Consider the following 18,071-nt stretch of genomic DNA (forward strand, 5'->3'; position numbering starts at 1 on the left):
AAGATAAATAATAAATAAATACTAAATATCTATGAGTTAGATACTAGCACTTATATACTTATAATTATCCTTAAATAATTACCAATAAAATTTATGACTTATACACATGGCAGTTATTCTACAAATAATAAACATTTAGAAATATTGAAGGTTTTGTACACATAACTTAGAAAATACTTCAACTTCTAATATTAGTGATTTTAGAAATGATCAATGATTACTCAGTAGAAACAGAAAGAAATGACAAGTGAGCCAACAAATCATCTATAAGATGATGCTCACTTGCTTTAGATTTTGGCTCTTCCATGAGTGTCAAAGATGGAGAATCGGGAATTGATGTATTTATCATGTCCACATCTAGTGAGTTTGTGGGAGAATTATGTATGTGAGGTGTTTCAGTTGTAAGAGATTTTGGTTGTGACTCCACATTTATTGGAGCCATATCAACCTGACTTTGTGATGGTGTGGTAACTGAGTCTTTGACTGTAGTTGGCACTGTGTGTGCACCCTGTGACTCCGCCATAGGTTTAGAGTTCTTCTTTCTAATGTAAGTTTGAGGTTGGTCTCTGTCCCTTCCCCTTTTGGCCTGTGCTCTGGGTTGAGAGCTTGTTTCAATAGTCACATCCTATTGGAGGATGCAACTAGTAATGAGCTTGTTTCCTTATTAAGCACCACAGTTTGTTGAGAAACTACAGTGTGGCTGGTTTGGGTCACACAAACATCACTCTCCTTATCCTTAGGGTTTTTTGGATGTTCACCCTGTCCCTCACCTGTCTCACCACCTTGCACAATCCCCTCTTATATTTTTGTAGTTTTTAAAACTAGTTTCTTTTGAGAGGAACTAGAGTGGGCTTTCTTTGACTTGGATTTAGAAATTTTTGATTTTGTGGCTTGGGTAGGCATCTATTTGGTCACTATCACAGATGTCATAGCCACAGTAGGTTGCAAAGAAACTAGAGGTTGGGAAATAGCAGAGACATAAATATTTACCTCACTTACCTGAGGTGCCTCCATGATTGGCAAGTAGTGGAGAGGCACTTCATTGTGGAGATTATTCCTGTTAAGATCAGCAAGAACCCTCTTTTCTTAAACCCAACAATCAAGCTTATTAATTGGGTTCTCAATTAAGAGGTCTTTAGAAACATGGTTTGCTATTATCATAATAAATCTAGCATAGTATATATTCTTAGACCTCTTCTTAATGTCTCCTAACTTATAACCTAGTTCATACATGACAAAACTACTGAATTTAAAGTATTTATCACTTAAAAGCATGTAAAGCATTTTAAACATAGAGTAACTAACTGAGCAAAATTGCAAATTTTTCCTGAAAATGCTTTAATAAAAGAGTCACAGAGAAAGCTCCACTATTTTCTAAGGCCCATTCTCCTAACCTCACCTAATTTGGCAGGGTTTAGAGAATAACCCATATACACAAGCATGGTGCTCACTTATGTGTCTGTGTATGGGACAAGTGTGTTGTTTTCAGGCAGTTTAAGCATGCTTGGATTTCATCATATTTAATGCAATATTCATTACCTTTGAGAGAGAAGGCAATGGTCTTATCTTTGGAATTATACACTGCAGTAGTCCAAATCTCTTACACAACTTCACAGTAGATGACCGGAGATTCAAGCATAGTATAACTCAGTTTGCAACTTCGAATGAAGTCCATCATCTTGTGATAGTCCTCGGAAGCAATAATATCTTTGTTCACCAATGCTACAAAGTTATTCTTTTCATACAAAATTCCAGATTGACACATGATTTTGACTACAGGTGTCATTGCTGTGATTGATAGTAATTACAGAGATAGGGTTTTTGCTTTGGAGACGAAGAGAGTAAAATGCATTGAGAAAGATAAAAGTAAAATAAAAAATGAAAGATGGCCTTTATACTTCTCAGAAATAAATAAGTAAAAATTAAAAATTACAGTAAAGTACCCAAAATTTTTTGCCCAAAATAGCTGTTTAAAAAAAAATAAACTGTAGAAATTTTAAAGATTATCCATCGACATATACTTACATACTATAAGTAAATTTGATGGATAAGGTATAGAATTAACGGCTATGATTAAAGCAATTCAATGGATATATATTAAACAGATATCCGTCGAGATAAAATGTACCCAAAAAAATATTTGATTTTCAATAGATAATGAAATTCAACGGATATTCATTTTCAATGGATAATGAACATCCGTCGAGAGGTAAATTTTGACTAAAGCCAAAATTTCATCTTTTTAAGAAAAATCAAATTTGTTTCTAGCTGCATTACAAATTGCTTAAACATCAAAACAATTTCAGAAATAATTTAGCATACCTAACTCACTTACCAACCTAGTGAAAGTTGACTAATAAAGTGGCTTGGTAAATATGTCTACAAGTTGCTTCTTGCTTGAAACAAAATAAAGTTCCACTGTACCATTCATGACATGTTCTCGAATGAAGTGGTACTTGATGTCAATGTGCTTTGTCCTTGAATGCTGCACAGGATTTTCAGTAATGGCAATGACACTTGTGTTGTCACAGAAAATTGGGAACTTGTCCACATGTAGACCAAAGTCCAATAGTTGATTCTTCATCCATAAAATCTGTGCACAACTACCAGCAGCAATATATTCAGCCTCAGCTGTAGACGTAGAGACTGAATTTTGTTTCTTACTAAACCAGGATACAAGCTTGTTTCCTAGAAATTGACAGGTTTCTGTTGTACTTTTTCTATCAATTTTACAACCTTCATAATCTGTATCTGAATAAATAATTAGATCAAAACCAGAATCTCTAGAATACCAAATGCCAAGTTTTGGTGTTCCTTTGAGATATCTGAAAATTCTCTTAATAACTACTAAATGAGATTCTCAAGGATCAGCTTGAAATCTTGCTCAAACATAAGTAGCAAACATTAAATCTGGCCTACTAGCTGTTAAATATAAAAGTGAGCTAACCATGCCTCTATAACTTGAAATGTCCACAGACTTTTTAGTAGAGTTCAATTCTAGTTTAGTAGCAGTGGCCATAGGAGTTTTTGCAGATGTGCAATCCATTAAGTCAAACTTCTTTAAAAGATCATAAATATATTTGGTTTGACTAATGAATATTCCATCACTCTTGTAAACCAAGAAAGTAAGTTAGTTCTCCCATCATGCTCATTTCATACTTACTTTACATCAATTTGACAAACATTTTGCAAAGTTTCTCATCCGTAGAGCCAAATATAATATCATCTACATAAATCTGAACAAGTATACTAGAGCCCTTAATATTTCTAAATAAAAGAGTTCTGTCAACAGTACCTCTTGTGAAATAATTTTCTAAAAGAAACTTTGATAAGGTGTCATACCAGTATCTATGTGCTTTCTTCAAACCATATAGTGTTTTCAAAAGATAGTAGACATAATCTGGAAAGTTGGGGTCTTCAAAATGAAGAGGATGACTGAATAGACTTCCTCCTCCAAATCTTCATTCAGAAATGCACTTTTGACATCCATTTGATAGACCTTGAAATTGGCATGAGCTGCATAGGCTAGAAAAATCATGATGGCTTCAAGTCTTGCAACAGGAGCAAAGGTCTCATCAAAATCTATTCCTTCTTGTTGACAATAGCCCTTAGCAACCAATCTAGCTTTGTTCCTGACTATTATGCCATTTTTATCCATCTTGTTTCTGAATACCCATTTGGTGTCAATAGGATTCTTTCCTTTAGGTTTGGGTACCAGTTTCCATACCTCATTTCTTTCAAATTGGTTTAGCTCTTCCTACATAGCTAAATCCCAATCAGGATCCAACAAAGATTCTTCTACCTTTTTGAATCTTCCTGTGATATGAAGCTGCTGTATAAACATTCTTCTTGAGTTGATTTTCTAGTTTACACTCCTAAAGTTGCATCACCAATATTTAGTTCAAATGGGTGATCTCTAGTCCATTTCCTTTGTTGTGGTAGATTAGTTTTAGATGAAGTGGCATCAAAGTTGTCTTGATGTGTGACTCAGTTTTGATTAGAAGAAACTCCCCCTGAGTTTGTGATTTTTGAATTGAAGTTGGGGTCCTTTCTGTATGTGATCTATATTGACTTTCAACTCCTATAGATGGCTCAGCGGATGTTGTTGAGTGTAACCTGTAGTATTTACAGATTCTGCCCAAAATTAAGTTGGTAACTTTGATTCTTCTATCATTGTTCTTGCAGCTTCAATAAGGGATTTGTTCTTCCTTTCCACCACTTCATTTTTTTTGTGGACTCCTTGCTGCTGAAAATTCATGCATGATCCCATTTTCTTCACAAAACAACCTCATAACATAATTCTTGAACTTAGTTTCATTGTTACTCCTGATTCTTCTAACCTTGAGATCAGGATGGTTATTGACTTACCTTATATGATTAATAATGATTTCACTAGCTTCATCTTTAGATTTGTGAAAATATGTCCAAGTGAACTTTGTGAAATCATCAACAATCACTAGGAAATATCTTTTCTTTGAGATTGACAATATATTGACTGGTCCAAAAATCCCATGTGCAGTAGTTGTTGAGGTTCTTCAATTGTAGATTCAAGCTTCTTTTTGAATGATGCCTTGATCTGTTTTACTTTTTGACAGGAATCACACAGTCCATCATTTGAGAACTCAACTTGAGGAATGCCTCTTACAAGATCTTTCTTGACTAATTCATTCATAGTCTTGAAGTTCAGATGGAAAGTTTCTTGTGCCATAGCCAACTTTCATCTTGACTTGCTTTGCTGAAAAGACAAGTAATATAATTTGCACTTGATGAGTTGAAGTCATCTAAGAACACATTTCCATTTCTCACTCCACTGTGAACCACTTTGTTGTCCTTCTTGTTTGTAACAACACAGGCTAATAATTGAATGTTACTAAGTTACCCTTATCACAAAGCTGGATAACACTAAAATGATTATGTTTGAGTCCATCCACTAGAGCAACTTCTTCAATGATGATATTGTCTTTAGAAATCAAGCCATATCTCACATTATATCATTTGTTATCATCTCCAAAAGTGATACTTGGGCCAGCTCTCTCCTTGAACTCAGTGAGCAGGGTAGAATCTCCAGTCATGTGCCTTGAGCAACCACTATCCAAATAAAAAATATTCTTTTTGTTTCCCTGCACATATCAAAACCAAATCAAGTTGATTTTGGTACCCAAGTTTCCATCGGTCCTGCCTTGTTAACCTACTTTTTAGGTTTCTTAGGCTTGTCCCCATTTGACTAAGGTGATTGAGATTCAACCTTGGTCAATAGAGTAGGGCTTTGAAAACCATTCATAATTGCAGAATTATCATGCACAAGTTGATTAACATGAAATGGCATATTATGTACAAACATGTTATTCCACTAACGCATGTTAAATGACATTTGAGGCATACTAAATGCATCATAGTAAATATTTTGTGCAAATGGCATATTAGTAAATTGTGCATTCAAATTCTATGCTGGCATAACATTCATAAGAATTATGGGCAAGCTAGAAAATGAGGGAGGTGCAGACATAGATGTAGGCATAACAGATTTGCAATTAACAGACAGATGATTAACACTACCACACTTAACACAGATTTTTCTAGGTGCATATTTATCAGGTGTGTCGTTTTTGTGTTTGTTAATTCCTACATTTCCATTCCTGTTATATTTCCTTTTAGATTCTGCCTTAACCTTAATTTTCTCCAATCCATCATTTAGTTGCTTCATTGATAGATGCCCCACATTGACTCTTTTGTTATCCTTGATTTGACTTGAGGTGCCTCCATGATTGGCAAGTAGTTGAGAGGCACTTCATTGTGGAGATTGTTCCTGTTAAGATCAACAAGAACCCTCTTTTCTTGGACCCAACAATCAAGCTTATTTATTGGGTTCTCAATTAAGAGGTCTTTAGACACATGGTTTGCTATTATCATAATAAATCTAGCATAGTATATATTCTTAGACTTCTTCTTAATATCTCCTAACTTATAACCTAGTTCATACATGACAAAACTACTGAAATTAAAGTATTTATCACTTAAAAGCATGTAAAGCATGTTAAACATAGAGTAACTAACTGAGCAAAATTGATAATCTTTCCTGAAAATGCTTTAATAAAAGAGTCACAGAGAAAGCTCCACTCTTTTCTAAGGCCCATTCTCCTAACCTCACCTAATTTGGCAGGGTTTAGAGAATAACCCATAGACACAAGCATGGAGCTCACTAATGTGTCTGTGTGTGGGACAAGTGTGTTGTTTTCAGGCAGTTTAAGCATGCTTGGATTTCATCACAGTGAATGCAATAGTCATTACCTTTGAGAGAGAAGGCAATGGTCTTAACTTTGGAATTGTACACTACAATAGTCCAAATCTCCTCCACAACTTCGCAGTAGATGACCTGTGATTCAAGCATAGCATAACTCAGTTTGCAACTTCGAATGAAGTCCATCATCTTGTAATAGTCCTCGAAAGCAACAATATCTTTGTTCACTGGTGCTACAAAGTTGTTCTTTTCATACACAAATCCAGATTGACACATGATTTCGACTACATGTGTCCATGCTATGATTGATAGTAGTTACGGAGAAAAGGGTTTTTGCTTTGGAGACGAAGAGAGTAAAATGTTTTGAGAAAGATAAAAGTAAAATAAAAAATAAAAGAGAGCTTTTATACTTTCTCAAAAATAAATAAGTAAAAATTAAAAAGTACAGTAAAGTACCCAATAAAATTTTCACAAAACACCCGTTTTAAGAAAAAGAAATAAACTGTAGAAATTCTAAAGATTATCCATCGACATATACTTACATACTGTAGTAAATTCGACGGATAAGGTATATAACTAACGGCTATGATTAAAGCAATTCAATATATATATATATTAAAAAGATATCCTTCGAGATAAAAAGTATCCAAAAAAATATTTGATTTTCAACAGATAATGAAATTCAACAGATATTCATTTTCAACGGATAATGAACATCCGCCGAGATGTAAATTTTGACTTAGCCAAAATTTCATCTTTTTAGGAAAAATAAAATTTGTTTTTGGTTGCATTACAATTTGCTTAAACATCAAAACAATTTCAGGAATAATTTAACATACCTAACTCACTTACCAACATAGTGAAAGTTGACTCATAAAGTGGCTTGGTAAATATGTCTATAAGTTGCTTCTTGCTTGAAACAAAATAAAGTTCCACTGTAACATTCATGACATGTTCTCGAATAAAGTGGTACTTGATGTCAATGTGCTTTGTCCTTGAATGCTGCACATGATTTTCAGTAATGGCAATGACACTTTTGTTGTAACAGAAAATTGGAATCTTGTCCACATGTCGACCATAGTCCAAGAGTTGATTCTTCATCCATAAAATCTGTACATAACAACTATCAGCAACAATATATTCAGCCTCAGCTGTAGACGTAGAGACTGAATTTTGTTTCTTACTAAACCAGGATACTAGCTTGTTTCCTAGAAATTGACAGGTTTCTGTTGTACTTTTTCTATCAATTTTACAACCTGCATAATCTGCATCTGAATAACTAAATAGATCAAAACCAGAATCTCTAGGATACCAAATGCCAAGTTTTGGTGTTCCTTTGAGATATCTAAAAATTCTCTTAAAAGCTACTAAATGAGATTCTCAAGGATCAGCTTGAAATCTTGCTCAAACACAAGTAGAAAATATTATATCTGTCCTACTAGCTGTTAAATATAAAAGTGATCCAACCATGCCTCTATAACTTAAAATGTCCACAGACTTTTTAGTAGTGTTCAATTCTAGTTTAGTAGCAGTGGCCATATGAGTTTTTGCAGATGTGCAATCCATTAAGTCAAACTTCTTTAAAAGATCATAAATATATTTAGTTTGACTAATGAACATTCCATCACTAACTTGCTTAACCTGTAAACCAAGAAAGTAAGTTAGTTCTCCCATCATGCTCATTTCATACTTACTCTACATCAATTTGACAAACATTTTACAAAAAATTTCATCTGTAGAGCCAAATATAATATCATCTACATAAATCTGAACAAGTATAATAGAGCCCTTAACATTTCTAAATAAAAGAGTTTTTTCAACAGTACCTCTTGTGAAATGATTTTCTAAAAAAAACTTTAACAAGGTATCATACCAGACTCTATGTGCTTGCTTCAAACCATACAGTGCTTTCAAAAGATAGTAGACATAATCTGGAAAGTTGGGGTCTTCAAAACCAGGAGGATGACTGACATAGACTTCCTCCTCCAAATCTCCATTCAGAAATGCACTTTTGACATCCATTTGATAGACTTTGAAATTGGCATGGGCTGCATAGTCTATTAAAATCCTGATGGCTTCAAGTCTTGCAACAGGAGCAAAGGTCTCATCAAAATGTATTCCTTCTTGTTGACAATAGCCCTTAGCAACCAATCTAGCTTTATTCCTGACTACTATGCCATTTTTATCCATCTTGTTTCTGAATACCCATTTGATGTCAATATGATTCTTTCCTTTGGGTTTGGGTACCAGTTTTCACACCTCATTCCTTTCAAATTGGTTTAGCTCTTCCTACATAGCTAAAACCCAATCAGTATCCAACAAAGATTCTTCTACTTTCTTTGGCTCTTCTGGTGATATGAAGCTGCTGTATTAACATTCTTCTTGAGTTGATTTTCTAGTTTACACTCTTAAATTTGCATCACCAATAATTAGTTCAAATGGGCGATCTCTAGTCCATTTCATTTGTTGTGGTAGATTAGCTCTAGATGAAGAGGCCTCAAAGTTGTCTTGATGTGCGACTGAGTTTTGATTAGAAGAAACTCCCCCTGAGTTTGTGGATCTTTGACTTGAAGTTGGGGTCCTTTCTCTATGTAATTTATATTGACTTTCAACTCCTATAGATGGCTCAGCGGATGTTGCTGAGTGCAACATGTAGTATTTACAGCTTCTGCCCTAAAGTAAGTTGGTAACTTTGATTCTTCTAGCATTGTTCTTGCAGCTTCAATAAGGGATTTGTTCTTCCTTTCCACCACTCCATTTTTTTGTGGAGTCCTTGCTGCTGAAAATTCATGCATGATCCCATTTTCTTCACAAAATAACCTCATAACGTAATTTTTGAACTTAGTTTCGTTGTTACTCCTGATTCTTCTAACCTTGAGATCAGGATGGTTGTTGACTTGCCTTATATGATTAATAATGATTTCACTAGCTTCATCTTTAGATTTGAGAAAATATGTAATGTCTGGGAAATTTACGTTTGTATTATATCATATTTATAATAAATAAGGTGTGTTGATGTGTCATTTATGTGTGATTATCTGTCAAACCCTAATTGTTACGTGTTATGTACATTCTGTGTCATTTCTGTATTTTTAGGATATTTTTCAGATGATTTATTTTGCATTCATCGCTTTCATTTCAAACGTTTTACGACCCAAACCATGATTTTAAAGCCAGTATTTCAAATAAAATAATGGGCCTTATTTTTCATCAAACGGCTTTTACCATCACATTATTCTGAACATCTAGACATTTTATAAATTTTCTCGTTTACGAAAAATGACTTTTCCAGGCTCCATTGGGTGTTAAAACCCCCACAAAAATCACATTTTTATTTTTATAAAATTATAGGACTTTCATTTATATTATTTGTTTGCATTTTTGCATTATTCACAATTTTCGGGAAATTTTGGCATATATATTGCATATATAAAATATTTATAAATTAAATTTTAATACTAAAAAATTATAAAAATTAGGGCCAAATATTTTTATTAGATGTATAATTAGCCCCTTAATTTTATTTAGGAGTATTATTTTTACTACTATAAATAGCCTAATTATTATTTAATTATAATTAATAAATCATTAAAAATCAGAATTTTCTCTGAAATTCGGGTCGGGAAGAACTTGAATCGGGTCGAGAATCAAACCGTGATTTCCAGCTGATTTCTTCATCAAATCGTGTAATTCCAGTAACCAAATCGAAGGTTTTGATCTGTTCTTTCCATTTCTAGCATCAATTTCACGTTTTAATTCGTAGTTTTTAATTTGCAAATTCTAGGGTTTATGTTCGAATTAGGACTTTTTGATTGCAGGGTTATTTTGATGTTTTGATGATTGATATAGCTTTGTTAGATGATTTACAGCCGATTCATGGTGTTTAATTGAACGAACGATGTCTGTATAGTGATTCACGATTTCTAGGGTTTATGTCAGATTTTCAAAACACAACTCGATGATTTCTGTGCATATTTGATTCTTGATATGTTAGGGCTTTGATTGTATGAGTTCATAGCTTTAATTTCCACTATAGAACGTTGAGTTTGGTTTACAGAATAAAAAGATAGGTTTTTGGCCGGAGTTGAGTTTGATTTTGATCGGAGATGAAGTTTCAGGGATGTTTTTGGTTTGTTTTGGCCGGGAACAGATTGAGGTAGTTGCCAGGAATTGAAACCCTGTGAAAAACGAACCAAACGGTTCCGTTTTTGGCCTGAAAATGGCTCACCGGAATCTGCACCGGTGGCCAGATTCTGGGCAAAATCAGGCGTGTTCTTCACGACCCGGATTTTGACTCGTATAAAATATCCGGTTTTGATGTGTTTTGTCAGATGTTTGGTTTCTGACAGATGTTTCTGGAATTTTAATTTTAATTTTATTTTTATTAATTTAAAAAATCAGATTTATTTATTTTATAAATTGATTAATTAATTATTTAATTAATTGATTTATATTATAAATAATTCTGAATTATTTTCTAAAAAAACATTAGATTGAATTATTTTCTTAATTATTTATTATTTATTTATTATTTATTAACTATTTATTAATTATTTAAAAATGATTAGTTATTTTGATAATTAATCAAATAATTTTCAATAAATCATAATAAATTTATTATAATTTCAAAAATTAAAGAAAAATCATTTTTACTTCTGATTTTTCTTAAATAATGATTTAAAAATTATTTTTGAGTTTTAAAAATTAGTAATAATTATTTATAGTGAATAATAAATTGAATTATCAGTGTTTAATTGATAATAATTAGACAGTTAGTCCGATTTGAGTAAAACGAAAGCATGTTGACTCAGAAAAATGAATTCTTTCCATTAAAAATAATATTAAAGCTTAATTTCTTCTAGAAATTAGTTGATTTTGTTTCTTGTTTGATTATCAGGCGAAATACGTGCCGAGACAAGTCCGAAAAATTCCGAAAAATGGGAAACGAGTCAGATGACGATCAGTTGAGCGACCAGCGAGTCGATTTTGGTTCTAAAAATTATTTTAACTATAAAAATGATTGTGTGCTTATGTGCTTATGTGTATTACGTGGTTAATGGAGTCTTATTTGCTAATAAGTAATACATGAGTCAGTCATAAGCGCATGGGTAGATGTTAGGAATGGTGTGAAGTCGATTCAAGATGCAATTGAAGTACGAAATGACGTAATCAGTCTATTTCTCTAACAGAAGCTAAGCCAGCAAGGTAGGTTGAGTCGGTATTAGATGAAGGTGACATATTTGCAGTGAGTCACACATAAGGCAAGTTTTTCCCCTATTCTACTTTCAGAATAGTGACATTTCTTCAAATGCTTATCACATTTGCACTCTTTTGATTCTTGTTCTTAATCACTGATACACACTTGCTATTCCTTTATTCATATTTCATTTCGATTCTTGATTTCTCCGTTTCTTTGGATTCCTAATTCATATTCCATTGGTGATACATTGAGATTGATATATTCTGGTGTTTAGAATATATCAAAGCATACCGATTGTTCCAGTTGCTAAGCGATGGACTGGATAATGATATTTTTGGGATTGAGTGTGTCTTAATCCTGAGGACCGGGATATGACTGGTGCCTCGACATGGGTCGTAGTGCCTGGGTACCTGACTAGATCTATATATTGAGATATATATCTGCATTATATTTTGACTGATCAGCAGAATATAGATACGAACTTGTGTCCAGTTTAGTTCATTTGTACTCGCCAGTAATGGCCTTCTTTCTATTCTCGTGGGGTTATATCTTTGCAGATATACCCGAAATTATGGATTCATTTAAAATGCTTTAACACTGTTTATAATTTGTGGACTTGTTGAGCAATTTTTGGCTCACTGTTGTTATTCACCTTATTATTTTCAGTTAAGAAGGAATATGAAACCCATCAGGACTCGAGTGGTAAAGAAGCGGGTCAAGCCTCGGGATCCTCTCATACCCAAGGTGTTGATCCCAATCCAGGAAGAAAGCTTTGAGTTTCCCGAACAGGTGGAGTGTTGATAGATAGTGTGTTTGAATAAAAGCTGAACTTAGTTTAAAATGAATTAGACAATGGTTTGTTATAAAGAGAGCTTGTGAGATTTTGAATTTGGTTTTTTAATAAAGTAGTTAGTGGTTCTTGTTTTCATACTTCAACCTAAAAAGATCCTGGTTAGTATTAAAGGGGTTTAGTTTCATTTCTTTATTAATTGTTAATCAGATTGTACAGGTTTGGTGATTAGCTAGTAACCCCCAGACTTATACCCCGGGTCTGGAGGGCGTTACAAAATATGTTCAAGTGAACTTTGAGAAATCATCAACAATCACTAGGAAATATCTTTTCTTTGAGATTGACAACACATTGACTTGTCCAAAAATTTATGTGCAGTAGTTGTAGAGGTTCTTCAATTGTAGATTCAAGCTTCTTTTTGAATGATGCCTTGATCTGTTTTCCTTTTTGACATGAATCACACAGTCCATCATTTGAGAACTCAACTTAAGGAATGCCTCTTACAAGATCTTTCTTGACTAATTCATTCATAGTCTTGAAGTTCAGATGTGACAGTTTCTTGTGCAATAGCCAACTTTCATTTTGACTTGTTTTGCTGAAAAGACAAGTAATAGAATTTGCACTTGTTGAGTTGAAGTCAGCTAAGTACACATTTCCCTTTCTCACTCCAGTGTGAACCACTTTGTTCTCCTTCTTGTTTGCAACAACAACAAATGCTTGGGAATTGAATGTTACTAAGTTGCCCTTATCACAAAGCTGGATAACACTCAAAAGATTATGTTTGAGTAGATCCACTAGAGCAACTTCTTCAATGATTACATTGTCTTTAGAAATCAAGCCATTTAATCCGTGAAAATAGCCGTTTAAAAAAAAATAAACTATAAAAATTCTAAAGATTATCCATCGACATATACTTACATACTGTAAGTAAATTCGACGGATAAGGTATAGAATTAACGGCTATGATTAAAGCAATTCAACGGATATATATTAAACAGATATCCGTCGAGATAAAAAGTACCCAAAAAAATATTTGATTTTTAACAGATAATGAAATTCAACGGATATTCATTTTCAACCGATAATGAACATCCGTCGAGATGTATATTTTGACTTAGCCAAAATTTTATCTTTTTAGGAAAAATCAAATTTGTTTCTGGCTGCATTACAAATTGCTTAAACATCAAAAGAATTTCAGAAATAATTTAGCATACCTAACTCACTTACCAACCTAGTGAAAGTTGACTCATAAAGTGGCTTGGTAAATATGTCTACAAGTTGCTTCTTGCTTGAAACAAAATAAAGTTCCACTGTACCATTCATGACATGTTCTCGAATAAAGTGATACTTGATGTCAATGTACTTTGTCCTTGAATGCTGCACAGGTTTTTCGGTAATGGCAATGACATTTTTGTTGTCATAGAAAATTGGGATCTTGTCCATATGTAGACCATAGTCCAATAGTTGATTCTTCATCCATAAAATATGTGCACAACAACTACCAACAGCAATATATTCAGCCTCAGCTGTAGACGTAGAGACTGAATTTTGTTTCTTACTAAGCCGGGATTCTAGCTTGTTTCCTAGAAATTGACAGGTTTCTGTTGTACTTTTTCTATCAATTTTACAACCTGCATAATCTGCATCTGAATAACTAATTAGATCAAAACCAGAATCTCTAGGATACCAAATGCCAAGTTTTGGTGTTCCTTTGAGATATCAGAAAATTCTCTTAATAGCTACTAAATGAGATTCTCAAGGATCAGCTTGAAATCTTGCTTAAACACAAGTAGCAAACATTATATCTAGCCTACTAGCTGTTAAATATAAAAGTGAGCCAACCATGCCTCTATAACTTGAAATGTCCACAGACTTTTTAGTAGTGTTCAATTCTAATTTAGTAGCAGTGACCATATGAGTTTTTGCAGATGTGCAATCCATTAATTCAAACTTCTTTAAAAGATCATAAATATATTTGGTTTGAATAATGAATATTTCATCACTAACTTGCTTAACTTGTAAACCAAGAAAGTAAGTTAGTTCTCCCATCATGCTCATTTCATACTTACTTTACATCAATTTGACATACATTTTGCAAAGTTTCTCATCTATAGAGCCAAATATAATATCATCTACATAAATTTGAACAAGTATACTAGAGCCCTTAACATTTCTAAATAAAAGAGTTTTGTCAACAGTACCTCTTGTGAAATGATTTTCTAAAAGAAACTTTGATAAGGTGTCATACTAGGCTCTATGTGCTTGCTTCAAACCATAGAGTTCTTTAAAATGATAGTAGACATAATCTGGAAAGTTGGGGTCTTCAAAACTAGGATGATGACTGACATAGACTTCCTCCTCCAAATCTCCATTCAGAAATGCACTTTTGACATCCATTTGATAGACCTTGAAATTGGCATGGGCTTTATAGGTTAGAAAAATCCTGATGGCTTCAAGTCTTGCAACAGGAGCAAAGATCTCATCAAAATATATTCCTTCTTGTTGACAATAGCCCTTAGCAACCAATCTAGCTTTGTTCCTGACTACTATGCCATTTTTATCCATCCTGTTTCTGAATACCCATTTGGTGTCAATAGGATTCTTTCCTTTAGGTTTGGGTACCAGTTTCTGTACCTTATTCCTTTCAAATTGGTTTAGCTCTTCCTACATAGCTAAAACCCAATCAGGATCCAACAAAGATTCTTTTACCTTCTTTGGCTCTTCCTTTGATATGAAGCTGCTATATAAACATTCTTCATGAGTTAATTTTCTAGTTTACACTCTTAAAGTCGGATCGCCAATAATTAGTTCAAACGGGTGATCTATAGTCCATTTCCTTTGTTGTGGTAAATTAGCTCTAGATGAAGAGGCCTCAAAGTTGTCTTGATGTGTGACTGAGTTTCGATTAGAAGAAACTTCCCCTGAGTTTGTGGATTTTTGACTTGAAGTTGGGGTCCTTTCTGTATGTGATCTATATTGACTTTCAACTCCTATAGATGGCTCAACGGATGTTGCTGAGTGTAACATGCAGTATTTACAGCTTCTGCCCAAAAGTAAGTTGGTAACTTTGATTCTTCTAGCATTGTTCTTGCAGTTTCAATAAGGGATTTGTTCTTCCTTTCCACCACTCTATTTTCTTGTGGAGTCCTTGCTGCTGAAAATTCATGCATGATCCCATTTTCTTCACAAAACAACCTCATAACAGAATTCTTGAACTTAGTTTCATTGTTACTCCTGATTCTTCTAACTTTGAGATCAAGATGGTTGTTGACTTGCCTTATATGATTAATAATGATTTCAATAGCTTCATCTTTAGATTTGAGAAAATATGTCCAAGTGAACTTTGAGAAATCATCAACAATCACTAGGCAATATCTTTTCTTTGAGATTGACAATACATTGGCTGGTCCAAAAAATCCATGTGCAGTAGTTGTATAGGTTCTTTAATTGTATATTCAAGCTTCTTTTTGAATTATGTCTTGATCTCTTTTCCTTTTTGATAGAAATCACACAGTCCATCCTTTGAGAACTCAACTTGAGGAATGCCTCTTACAAGATCTTTCTTGACTAATTCATTCATAGTCTTAAAGTTCAGATGAGACAGTTTCTTGTTCCATAGCCAACTTTCATCTTGACTTGCTTTGGTGAAAAGACAACTAATAGAATTTTCACTTGATGAGTTAAAGTCAGCTAAGTACACATTTCCTTTTCTCACTCCAGTGTGAACCACTTTGTTGTCCTTCTTGTTTGTAACAACACAGGCTTCATAATTGAATGTTACTAAGTTGCCCTTATCACAAAGCTGGATAACACTCAAAAGGTTATGTGTGAGTCCATCCACTAGAGCAACTTCTTCAATGAAGACATTGTCTTTTGAAATCAAGCCATATCCCACAGTATAGCAATTGCTGTCATCTCCAAAAGTGATACTTGGGACAGCTCTCTCCTTGGACTCAGTGAGCAGGGTAGAATCTCCAGTCTTGTGCCTTGAGGAACCACTATCCAAATACCAAATATTCTTTCTATTTCCCTGCACACATCAAAACCGAATCAAGTTGATTTTGGTATCCAAGTTTCCTTTGGTCCTGCCATGTTAGCCTACTTTTTAGGTTTCTTAGGCTTGTCCCCATTTGACTCAGGTGATTGAGATTCAACCTTGCTCAATAGAGTAGGGCTTTGAAAACCATTTATAATTACAGAATTATCATGCACAGGTTGATTAACATGAAATGGCATATTATGTGTAAACATGTTATTCCAGTAAGGCATGTTAAATGGCATTTGAGGCATACTAAATGCAGCATAGTAAGTATTTTGTGCAAATGGCATATTAGTAAATTGTGCATTGAAATTTTGTGCAGGCATAACATTCATAGAAATTATGGGCATGCTAAGAAATGAGGGAGGTGTAGACATAGATGTAGGCATAATAGATTTGCAATTAACAGACAGATGATTAACACTACCACACTTAACACAGATTTTTCTAGGTGCATATTTATCAGATGTGTAGTTGTTATGTTTTTTAATTCCTACATTTCCATTCCTGTTATTTTTCCTTTTAAATTCTGCCTTAACCTCAATTTTCTCCAATCTATCATTTAGTTGCTTCATTGATAGATGCCTCACATTGACTCTTTTGTTATCCTTGATTTGACTTGAGATGCCTCCATGATTGGCAAGTAGTTCAGAGGCCCTTCATTGTGGAGATTGTTCCTGTTAAGATCAGCAAGAACCCTATTTTCTTGGACCCAACAATGAAGCTTATTTATTGGGTTCTCAATTAAGAGGTCTTTAGACACATGGTTTGCTATTATCATAATAAAACCAAGAATAGTATATATTCTTAGACCTCTTCTTAATATCTCCTAACTTATAACCTAGTTCATACATGACAAAACTACTGAAATTAAAGTATTTATCACTTTAAAGCATGTAAAACATGTTAAACATAGAGTAACTATCTGATCAAAATTGCTAATCTTTCCGGAAAATGCTTTAATAAAAGAGTCATAGAGAAAACTCCACTCTTTTCTAAGGCCCGTTCTCCTAACCTCACCTAATTTGGAAAGGTTTAGAGCATAACCCATAGACACAAGCATGGTGCTCACTTATGTGTCTGTTTGTGCTCACTTGACGGATGTGATTCTTTGTCTTTCGATGTATAACTCCTTTTATCTTTCGACGAATAATCTTCATTATCCGTTGAATTCACATCCGTTGAAAGTCCTTCTACCAAGCTACGATCCAGTTTCTCTTTACTCTTTTTCCAGGCTTCCTCACAGAAAGGCTCTATTCCTTAAACTTTAGTAATTTGAGTATGGATATCTCTAGATGATTTCCAAGCATTAATTACATCATGTTCTCGTTCAAGTTGCTTTCTTAAAATCTCCTCTTTCTTTAAAGATTCAGTAAGTTCTTCTTTAGCAATTCTACACTCTATTTTCAGTTTCTCAAACTCAACAAATTGAGTTTCTACCACATAATTTCTTTCACTTAAAAACAAATTATTTTCCTTAATTTTTTTGTTTTCCTTAGTGAGAGATTTGAGTGTAACACGCAAGTGATACAATTCTGTAGACATGTCATTTATAGCATCATTACACTCATATTTAGAAAGATGTGCTAGGTTAGTGGTGATTACCTGATTGCTTGAAGAACTGACTTCTGCTTCATCTGATTTGGCCATCAGGGCTAGGTTGACATAGCTAGTTTCTTCATCTTCATCTATCCCATCAGTAGCCCAGTCATTTTCCCGAGTCAAGAAAGCCCTTTTCTTTTGTTTGAGCAATTCAAAGTATTTTTTTTTGTAATCCACAGGCTCAAACTTCTTTTTCTCAGAA

This window comes from Apium graveolens, chromosome 4 (genome assembly GCF_009905375.1).
Source record: "Apium graveolens cultivar Ventura chromosome 4, ASM990537v1, whole genome shotgun sequence".
Taxonomy (NCBI): Eukaryota; Viridiplantae; Streptophyta; class Magnoliopsida; order Apiales; family Apiaceae; genus Apium; species Apium graveolens.